Here is an 8,987-nt window from a genome sequence, read left to right on the forward strand (position 1 = left end):
ATGCCACTCACAGTCAAGGGCAAAGATCATTACACTCAGTAAACTGTCAGCTCTCCCTCAGACTCCGCCCAACATGTTTTGTCAAAGGTGATGTTTTTAAGGACAATACATGTAAAGATGATGTCTTTCCTATATGATATTTATTGGGGGGTTGCTTGTATAATTTTGCATTGCAGGAGTTATATGTAGAATAATATACCTACTACTTTACATGTAATACATCTGTATATTAAATTATGTTGTTAGGTATCTGAGTGAAGTGTTGTGGTGACATGTAACGGTGAAAGGACATTGTAGTAAAACGGTTGGTTATTCCTTATAAATTCCATACAACAGAGCATTACACTGATTTTGTTTGAGACAGATTTTGGCAGATGCAGTTCAACATATCTTGATGGATATGCAATGCTAGCTGATTATACCGAGGGGAAATTCAGGGTAAAATAGTATTTATGAAGCCACACCTCTGTGGTTTGAAATGGAACTACTGTACACCCCAAACCAAAAATATGCAATGCAAACTTATATATTCTCCCATGTCTCCATACTTTGTTTTACTGAGAAGTTACTTTGAAAAACACACCCTAGTATTTCTGGCCATGGCCATCTTGCGTAAGGGCAAATGATTCATGTAGCATTAACTTCCTGTAATCCATCTACATTTAGTTCAGGCATGCAGGCAGGTGAGTGTGCTTAGCTGAGAAAACCCCTCCTCCTCTCCTGAAGACTAATCTTGGCAGCACAAGGATTAAAAATTAGGATGTTTATTGAGAGAATGAACCGTTTTAATCTCAAACTGTGAAGTTTATACAGGTAAATTTCATAGGAAATGTCAAATATTTACTTGGAAATTATGAATTATAAAATCTGTCTTAAATGCATAACTAGACCCAACACATAATAATTGAAATTTCTGGTCCTTAAATTTGATGGCTGCATTAGATTTTTTTTTTTTCTGGCTAACAACATTTTCAACATTGCCCTTGTCCTTTCCTGTGTGCTGTAAAACAGTAAACCCGATTTTACTTTTCCTTTGTAAACTACTATTCCTATGAACAACCATAAAGGAAAAGATATGAAAAAAGAACTGTTTAAGTCTAGCTTGGGTGACAAACATGACTGCTTTCATAGATAAAGTCAAGAAGTAACCAAGAAGAATGTGTGTTAATAGCAGGATTACCAGGTGAAAAAAAGGGAAGCTAAAACTATATTAAAAAATAATGTAGCCATCATAATTAAGGACTTGTAAGCTGCAAAATATTGCATCCTTATTTTTGGGTTTATATATTTTATCTTATGTGATCATTTAATTTGAGATGCAGACTTTATAAGTTTGCATCTCCTACTAAGACAGAACTGAAAACTGCAATATAATATGTACTGTATGCATATGCAAGACAATGGGAACTCACATTCATCACTTCTTTTCTTGTTAAATCCTCTATAATCATTATCAAACTTCATACTTTAAAAACAATCTATTATTTCATAAGTATAACCAAGCACCAGCTATTGTACAGCTGTGAGAACATTTTGTCTATAACCTTTTACAATGAAATCTGTATGCTTTGCTGGTCTTTTAATAGTTACGCTAATACATATTGTAATGAAAGGGTTAAGAATTTCTTGAGAGTGGACTAAAAGCCCAATAACTGGTCTCACCCCCACGCATAGGCTGAGGCTCAGTCGCATCTAATACAGCCTTGAAAAGCACTTCCAGCTGCTATTGAACCACACTAACAATTAACAATTAAAAACATTCAGAAATTCATTTTCTGACCGTGCAAGCAGCCTGCTTTGGCTTTGCTCTAATGCAGAACCGCAGGGGCAGCTCCACGCCATCCCATTTAGCCTAAATGCCAAACCATAAAACTTAGACTGGACTGAATCAAACCCCAGGCTGTTAATTGCATTTAAACTTTCATATTGAAGTTGCTAGAAAGTGGCTGTTTTGCTGCTTTTTCATGAAAGCTTTTTGCACTCAGTGGTGGTGTGTTTTGTTAATCCTGACATAAATAGAATAAAATTTAGTTTTCTATTGAAAAAAATGTTTTACTGTACAAACACCTGTAAAAAATTATTGTATTAAACTTTTTCCACCTTAACTCGCGTGGCGTTAAATATAGTTACGATGTTTCAAAGCCAAGAATCCAGAGGTGGTCTTTTTCAACACAGGCTTTCTGCACTAAATGATGTTTTAAAAAGTGTCACCCCCACATGTCTTTATTTTTTTTTGCTTTACTCTTTCCTGTAGGGCAACTTCACACTGATTGACTGCGCTTTGGGCACAAGCAGTGTGCCTGCAGTTTTCATAAAAGTTCACCAAAATCGCAAGACATAATAGATGTCTATGGGAAAGCTAACCTGCATGGAAACCATGGGTTCACTGTGCTGCCCCTGCACTACATCCAAAGCACAGTGGGGCAGTGTGAAAGCGCCATTAAATTAACTCTGAAATCTAAAAACCTTTTAATAAACTAACCATTCAATCTCTGCCTAACACTTATCCTAGGGACCAGAGATGAGGAGACCCTTTTTTCATACGCCACCTGAACTGAACTCTTCTATGAGTATCTGTATATGTCAAAGACGCTGGGGTGTATCACGATTTTATTTATGATATTCTGTATTTTGTCCTTTTTGTATTTATTAAACATGTGTTAAATTTTATTATCATCTATTTTTTCTTCTCTTCGTACATAAAGTACCGGTATAGTCCAAACATCAATTATTGGTTTGGGTTGGTTATAATGAAGTTAGCGTGAACGGCTACTCTAATAACCCCTTACCAAAAAAAAACCTTTTCCTTAAAAATTCTGGATGATGGCACGTCATATTCTGTTTATATCTATCTGAGGCTATACTCTCAATTTTTCAGAGATGAACTCAGTCATGTTTCTATCTTAGTCCAACCAACTTGAGATAACTTGTTAGAACGCTGCCACTGCATAAACCCAATTATAGGCGGCATCCTCAACTATGCAGCTACACCTATACACACCTCTTGTATATGTGCATTTCTGGGGCAGAGAATGCCTTAGCTCCTTTGTTCTGATTTATGCAGAGACAGTTTCCTGGTGGGATACCACAGGGGGATTTTGAATAGGATTTGAAAAGAACTATTCATCCCCACTTTTGACAATGGTTACCAAATAAATAGGGAGAGTAATGGCCTGACAGAGGTTCTAAACATTCATTGTGTATTCACAACATAATTAAAGGTTCTGGCCTTAGTTTTGGTTCACACTGCTGTGACTTGGTATCCGACTTGTGAGACCCCAAGTCGTATGACATTTGAAAATGTTCCTGTACTACTTCAAGACAACTTCTATCAGACTTATGCCTCAAAGTAGTACTCAAGTTCCCAGAAAGTCTCCCTGTAATTCGAATAACTTTCAGGTTGCAGCAGTGTGAACCTTAGATAATATTTAACTGTTGAAATGATTACATTGAGGGAGCTTCTTGGCTCCAATTGTCAGGCGGCCTACATTGGCCAGCATTGGCTACAGACAAGCATTTATACTCCTTAGTTTTCAGGAACCAGTACATCTGTGAGGGGTATTGTTTGAGGGACACTGTACACTAACTGCAATAGCATTCTATAAATCAGCGTACTAGGTAATAATCATAGTATTTTCTTTTTTTCACATTTTGTGTGTACTCTTTTTTCACTAATTCATTCATTCAGAGTTCCCCTATTGTTGACCTAACTACACAATCTGTCATTTTTCTTGACTGTTACACAATTATGAAAAAAGGATAAATGTATCAATACACCATGTGATGTGGTGGAGTATAGTAAATGAGCATGCCACGTCCTGAATTAAAGTCAGAAGAAAGAAGGGAGGGCTATGGACTTTCTAGGCACAATTACAAAAACTGTTATTTAAAAAGGTATCATTTTATTTACAAAAATAGCAATACATTTATAAACATCTTAAAAAATTCATCAGCAATCATTGGTTCATCAACAGAAGATGTTACCGCTATTAGTACCATAGCCATAATATAATTAATAGTAGGAAGAAGACATTTTCTTCAATGATAACCAATCCAAGACTTTGGTATAATAGACAGAGTTGCAGAACATCAAGGATGACTGAGTGCTGTTGCTGGATTCGTGCTCGACATGTTTCGCGTATTATTAAAAATTGTTCACATGGAAAAAATTTACAAATTCACTACACAATAGGCATTATAAAGTTCTGTGATCGTTTATTCTAGAACCCTGTGAGGACTAAGTAGATACCGAATTTTTAAAAGTTTGTATCAGTGAAGAGTTAACAGCTGAGCATGCAATCCGGCAGGCCAGGAAAAGCCCTTGCCCCCATCAACATGGCAGAGCCCCCTGCCCCAAAGCACCCCTCCATGTTGAGGGCATGTGGCTTGGTATGGTTCAGCGGGGGGCGCTACCCTCCCCAGTCCCCACCCCAAAGCACCTTGTCCCCATGTCAATGGGGACAAGGGCTTCTTCTCCACAACCTTGGGCTCTGGTTGTGGGGGTTTGTGGGCTTATCGGAATCTGAAAGCCCCTTTTAACCACTTGCCGACTGCTGCACACCGATATACATCTGCACAATGACAGAGGTGGGCAAATGGACATACTTTCACGTCCCTTTTAATTTGAGGGGCTAGTGGGCCCACGCATGCCCGCCGCATACTGCGTGACCATGCCTACGGGTCCCATGGACTCGATGCCTGCTGGTGTCCTGTGATTGTGTCACAAAGTGGCAGAACGGGGGGGGGGGTAAACAAGACAGTTCCCCGTTCTGCCAGCAACTGTCATCAGGAGCAATGACCTCTGACATGTTGCAGTGAGCCCATCCCCCACAGTTAGAATCACTCCCTAGGTCACACTTAACCCCTGGGTCGCCTACCTAGTGTTTAACCATTCCTTGCCAGTGTCATTTACACAGTAATCGGTGCATTTTTATAGCACTGATCACTGTATAAATGACAATGGTCCCAAAATAGTGTCAAAAGTGTCTGTTGTGTCAGCTGTAATGTCACAGTCACAATAAAAATCGCAGATCGCAGTGATTACTAATAAAAAAATGCTAATAAAAATGCCATAAATCTATCTCCTATTTTGTAGATGTGATAACTTTTGTGCAAACCAATCAATATATGCTTATTGTGATTCTTTTTTTACCAAAAATATGTAGAAGAATACACATCGGCCTAAACTGAGGAAAAAAAATATTTTTTTATATATTTTTGGGGGATATGTATCATAGCAAAAGCAAAGTAAAAAATATTGCTTTTTTTTTTCAAAATTGTCACTCTTTTTTTGTTTATAGCGCAAAAAATAAAAACTGCAGAGGTGATTAAATAGCACCAAAAAAAAGCTCTATTTGTGGGGGGAAAAAAAGGTAAATTTTGTTTTGGTGTAACGTCGCACGACCACACAATTGTCAGTTAAAGCAACGCAGTGCCGAATCGCAAAAGTGCTCTGGTCAGGAAGGGGGTAAATCCTTCCAGGGCTGAAGTGGTAAAGAAAAGGGGCCCCCAGATCCCACCTCCCATGTGAATGAGTATGGGGTACATGTAGTGTGTAATGTAAGAAAAACAGGAGGCAGTTTTTGACAAGTCCTTTATTAAAAATGAATTCTGTCCCTCGTGATAACTCCAACATCAATCACGATGACCACTGCCAGCGCCGCGGTTGACCCAGTAAAAAAAAACATGGTTCTCAACTGACGTGGCTCCTGTCGTTCTGTCAGCCCTGGTGTCTGACAATTTTTATATAACTATGGGGCATTGCCATGCCACAATGTCACCTGAATAACCTGCCCCTTTTTAACATCACTGCCCCTGGCATGAGGTCCATAATGTCACATGAGGGCAGGGTCTGATATGGATTTAGGGATGATCCCACGCTGTTTTTTTTTTCTCCCTCAAACTGGTCCTAAAAATTGGATCCCATTCATTAAAGACTCATGGAAGTCAGATTGATGTCAAATGGAAGTTGCAGGGCAAAGTCAAATTGACAAGTTTCATGTGAACCGGGCCTTAGACTGCACAATGTCAGCATTTGCATTGTATGTAGTTAAAGCTGAAGCTTAGTAAAATAAATGCAAAACATTTTGCTACAGCTTTAGTTACATTATTTACCCATAATAATGGAATTTTGTAGAAACCTTCACTGCAGAGCTGCTCTGTCCTTTTCCTGTTGCTAAACCTCTAGTACTGCAGGGGTCTCAGATGCACTATAGAGGATCAGATGGGACATGCCCCTCCTGCCCTCTTGAAAAGTTCTTTCACTGGTCAAACTGCCTGTACCATAGTCTGTGAATGGGGGAGAGAGATTCCTGCGACTCATCTGTGAATGATATACAGTATGTTCTAAACCTTCCTTTTCTTATCCAAAAGTAGAAAAATGATTTTAGCTGGGGTTCTATTTTAACTTTCTCATAGACAATAATGTCTTGTTTATCCAGCATCCACTGAATACTGATTAGTGAATGTCCATGTTGGAATGTATATGGAATTAGCATCCATTTTATTTCTATCTCTGAATTTTCAGATCTATTAAATCTAATTATGTCCAGCTTTACACCACAAAAACAAAATATGTTTTTAATTTATAGATTTTTAGGGTCATTGGAAGCTTCAATGACTGTGAAATAGTCTACTACTGTAATTATCTTCCTAAGACAATTTTGGGTTATGCTTAGCAGTTAATAAAATAACAGATCTTACTAATGATATCCCTTAAGAATTGGACAAGCCTCAGGAAATATATATATATATATATATATATATATATATATATATATATATATATATATATAAATAAAAGAAAAAGTCCAGAGGATTGATGCACTTAAAATGTCTTTATTGAACCAAGGTTCAAACATTGCATGATGTGCAAATTCATTAAGTTTCGGGGCTCAAAAGCTTACGCCATTCTTCAGATCAAGCACACAGCTAAAGTCAAAGTTACACACATTGCTTAAATACCACGATTTTACACATTTGGAATCAATTATGTGATTAGTAATCAATCAAATACAAATTAAATCCTTTTCTTATACATCCTTATATAACAGGTGGGGAAAAAGAAAACATGTACACAATGTATCACTATCTGGCCATCACATCAAATGAATTATCACCTAAATAAACAAATATAAATCCAGATTTGTATTCAACCCCTTAGGGGGAATCAAGGGGAAATATTGATATCTCCTATCTCCCAATGGAGACATCAACAAAGGAAGGTGAGCATAGGGACTATTACGGGGCACATGAAGTATTTTTGTACATAAGAAATTAATGTCAAAACAATAAGTCATATAAAAAGACAATTTATTCAAAGAAGACATATAAAAATAAATAGGTAAAAAATCTCGAAATGCAGTTGGTAGAGACAAGTAAGGTAATTATTCAACTAGTTTCGCTTGATAGCTTCATCAGGATATTACCTAAGTCTGGAAATATACAAGTTTAATATAGTAAATCATTAATATCAATAACTACAATATTTACAATTTGACAAGTAAATGCAATTTGTTGAGACATGGGAGACAATGTCATCACAACATTTAGTCATGGAGGCGCGTTCCTACCTCTCTCTCCAACCCTGTTTCAGCTCCCGGTCAAGCTCAATGGTGTAGAAGGAAAAAAGGTCTTTCCCGGCAACTGGGGGAGGAGTATAACACAGCACCGACAGCGAGTCCAAATGTAATAGAAATTAGCTAGATGTGTAGAAATGTGTAATAAAATTTACTAATGAAATAAATGACTAAAGAGGTAATGAATCAAAAAACAGAAGACCACCAGGGAAAGATATGTGCCCAAGGTGAATGAAGATGGAATTTAGTCCGGAAATTGTGAATAAACTACAGAGTAATATATCCTCATTCCACAGCTAGAAAGATTCCGTGACATAAAGAGGAAAAATGTGCATATGATTGCAAATTGATTAGAAAGCAATAGCAATCTAGAAGTCAAGAAAAAAAAAGAAACCAGTGGGCCCCTTAAGGAGTAAAGATAGATGCTGGATCAAAAAGGTAACGAAAGAGTATATGTATATAGTTACCCCTTCTTAGAAGAGAGGAAATTTAGGGATCCCGGGGATGCCAGAAAGGCTGGCTTAAATAAAGAGCATCGTATGCCGAGGTCTATCTAGAGGGCAGGTACGGTACAGGGTCCATCTTGATTGATTAATTATTCTATATGGCCTCAATTGCTGTCCAGTATGTGCTAATGATATGACAATAAGATAAGCATATTCAGAGCCATATCTAAGAGATAGAGAGGTTTGTGAGTGACACCCGGTAGAATAAATTCTGCACTTACCCCTGTGTCATCTATTCGCCACCTCCACCGGGTCCCGTCGCTGCTGTGGATTGGCGTTTCAAACGCCCTTTTAAACCCCCCAACCCCGCCGCAAATCATCACGCCGTGTCGCCGGCGCATGACTTCGACGGGGTCAATGGTCCGGACAGAGCGTGGGTTAATGTCCGCCCCGCGCATGCGCCCAGGCCGGACGGATACCAAAAACATGGCCGCGCGCCTATAGTAGACACCCGGCTCACATGGTCCGTCCGGCCAGTGGCGCATGCGCGTCCAGCCAGACATGACACGCAAATGTACTTCAGCGAAAGAAAGGGGAGGGAATAAGCCCGCCCAGTATCGCGTCAGTAGAACAGGAGGAGGGGCATCCAGTCACCACACAGTGTTAAGAGAGGGCGGACGCCTCCCTCCGTTCCCGGACCATACCAGACACCGGGACAAAGACTCCCACACACCAAGAGGTGCCAGGAATAGACCAGGGACAGGGATTTGTATATCAGAGAGAGCCCGAACCTGCCTCCATATTTACAAATGACGATATGCAAGGTGTTCATAAAAAGTTAATTGCACATATCACAAATTCAATAAATACAAAACAGAGTCAAATAAAGAGGGGTTTACTATCAACAGATAATAATAAAGAACAACAACACATAATTTTTGCCTCGATACAATAAGAGTACAGT

Source organism: Lithobates pipiens, unplaced genomic scaffold (genome assembly GCF_037356315.1).
Source record: "Lithobates pipiens isolate NorthernLeopardFrog02 unplaced genomic scaffold, aLitPip1_a1.2 Scaffold_23, whole genome shotgun sequence".
Classification (NCBI taxonomy): domain Eukaryota; kingdom Metazoa; phylum Chordata; class Amphibia; order Anura; family Ranidae; genus Lithobates; species Lithobates pipiens.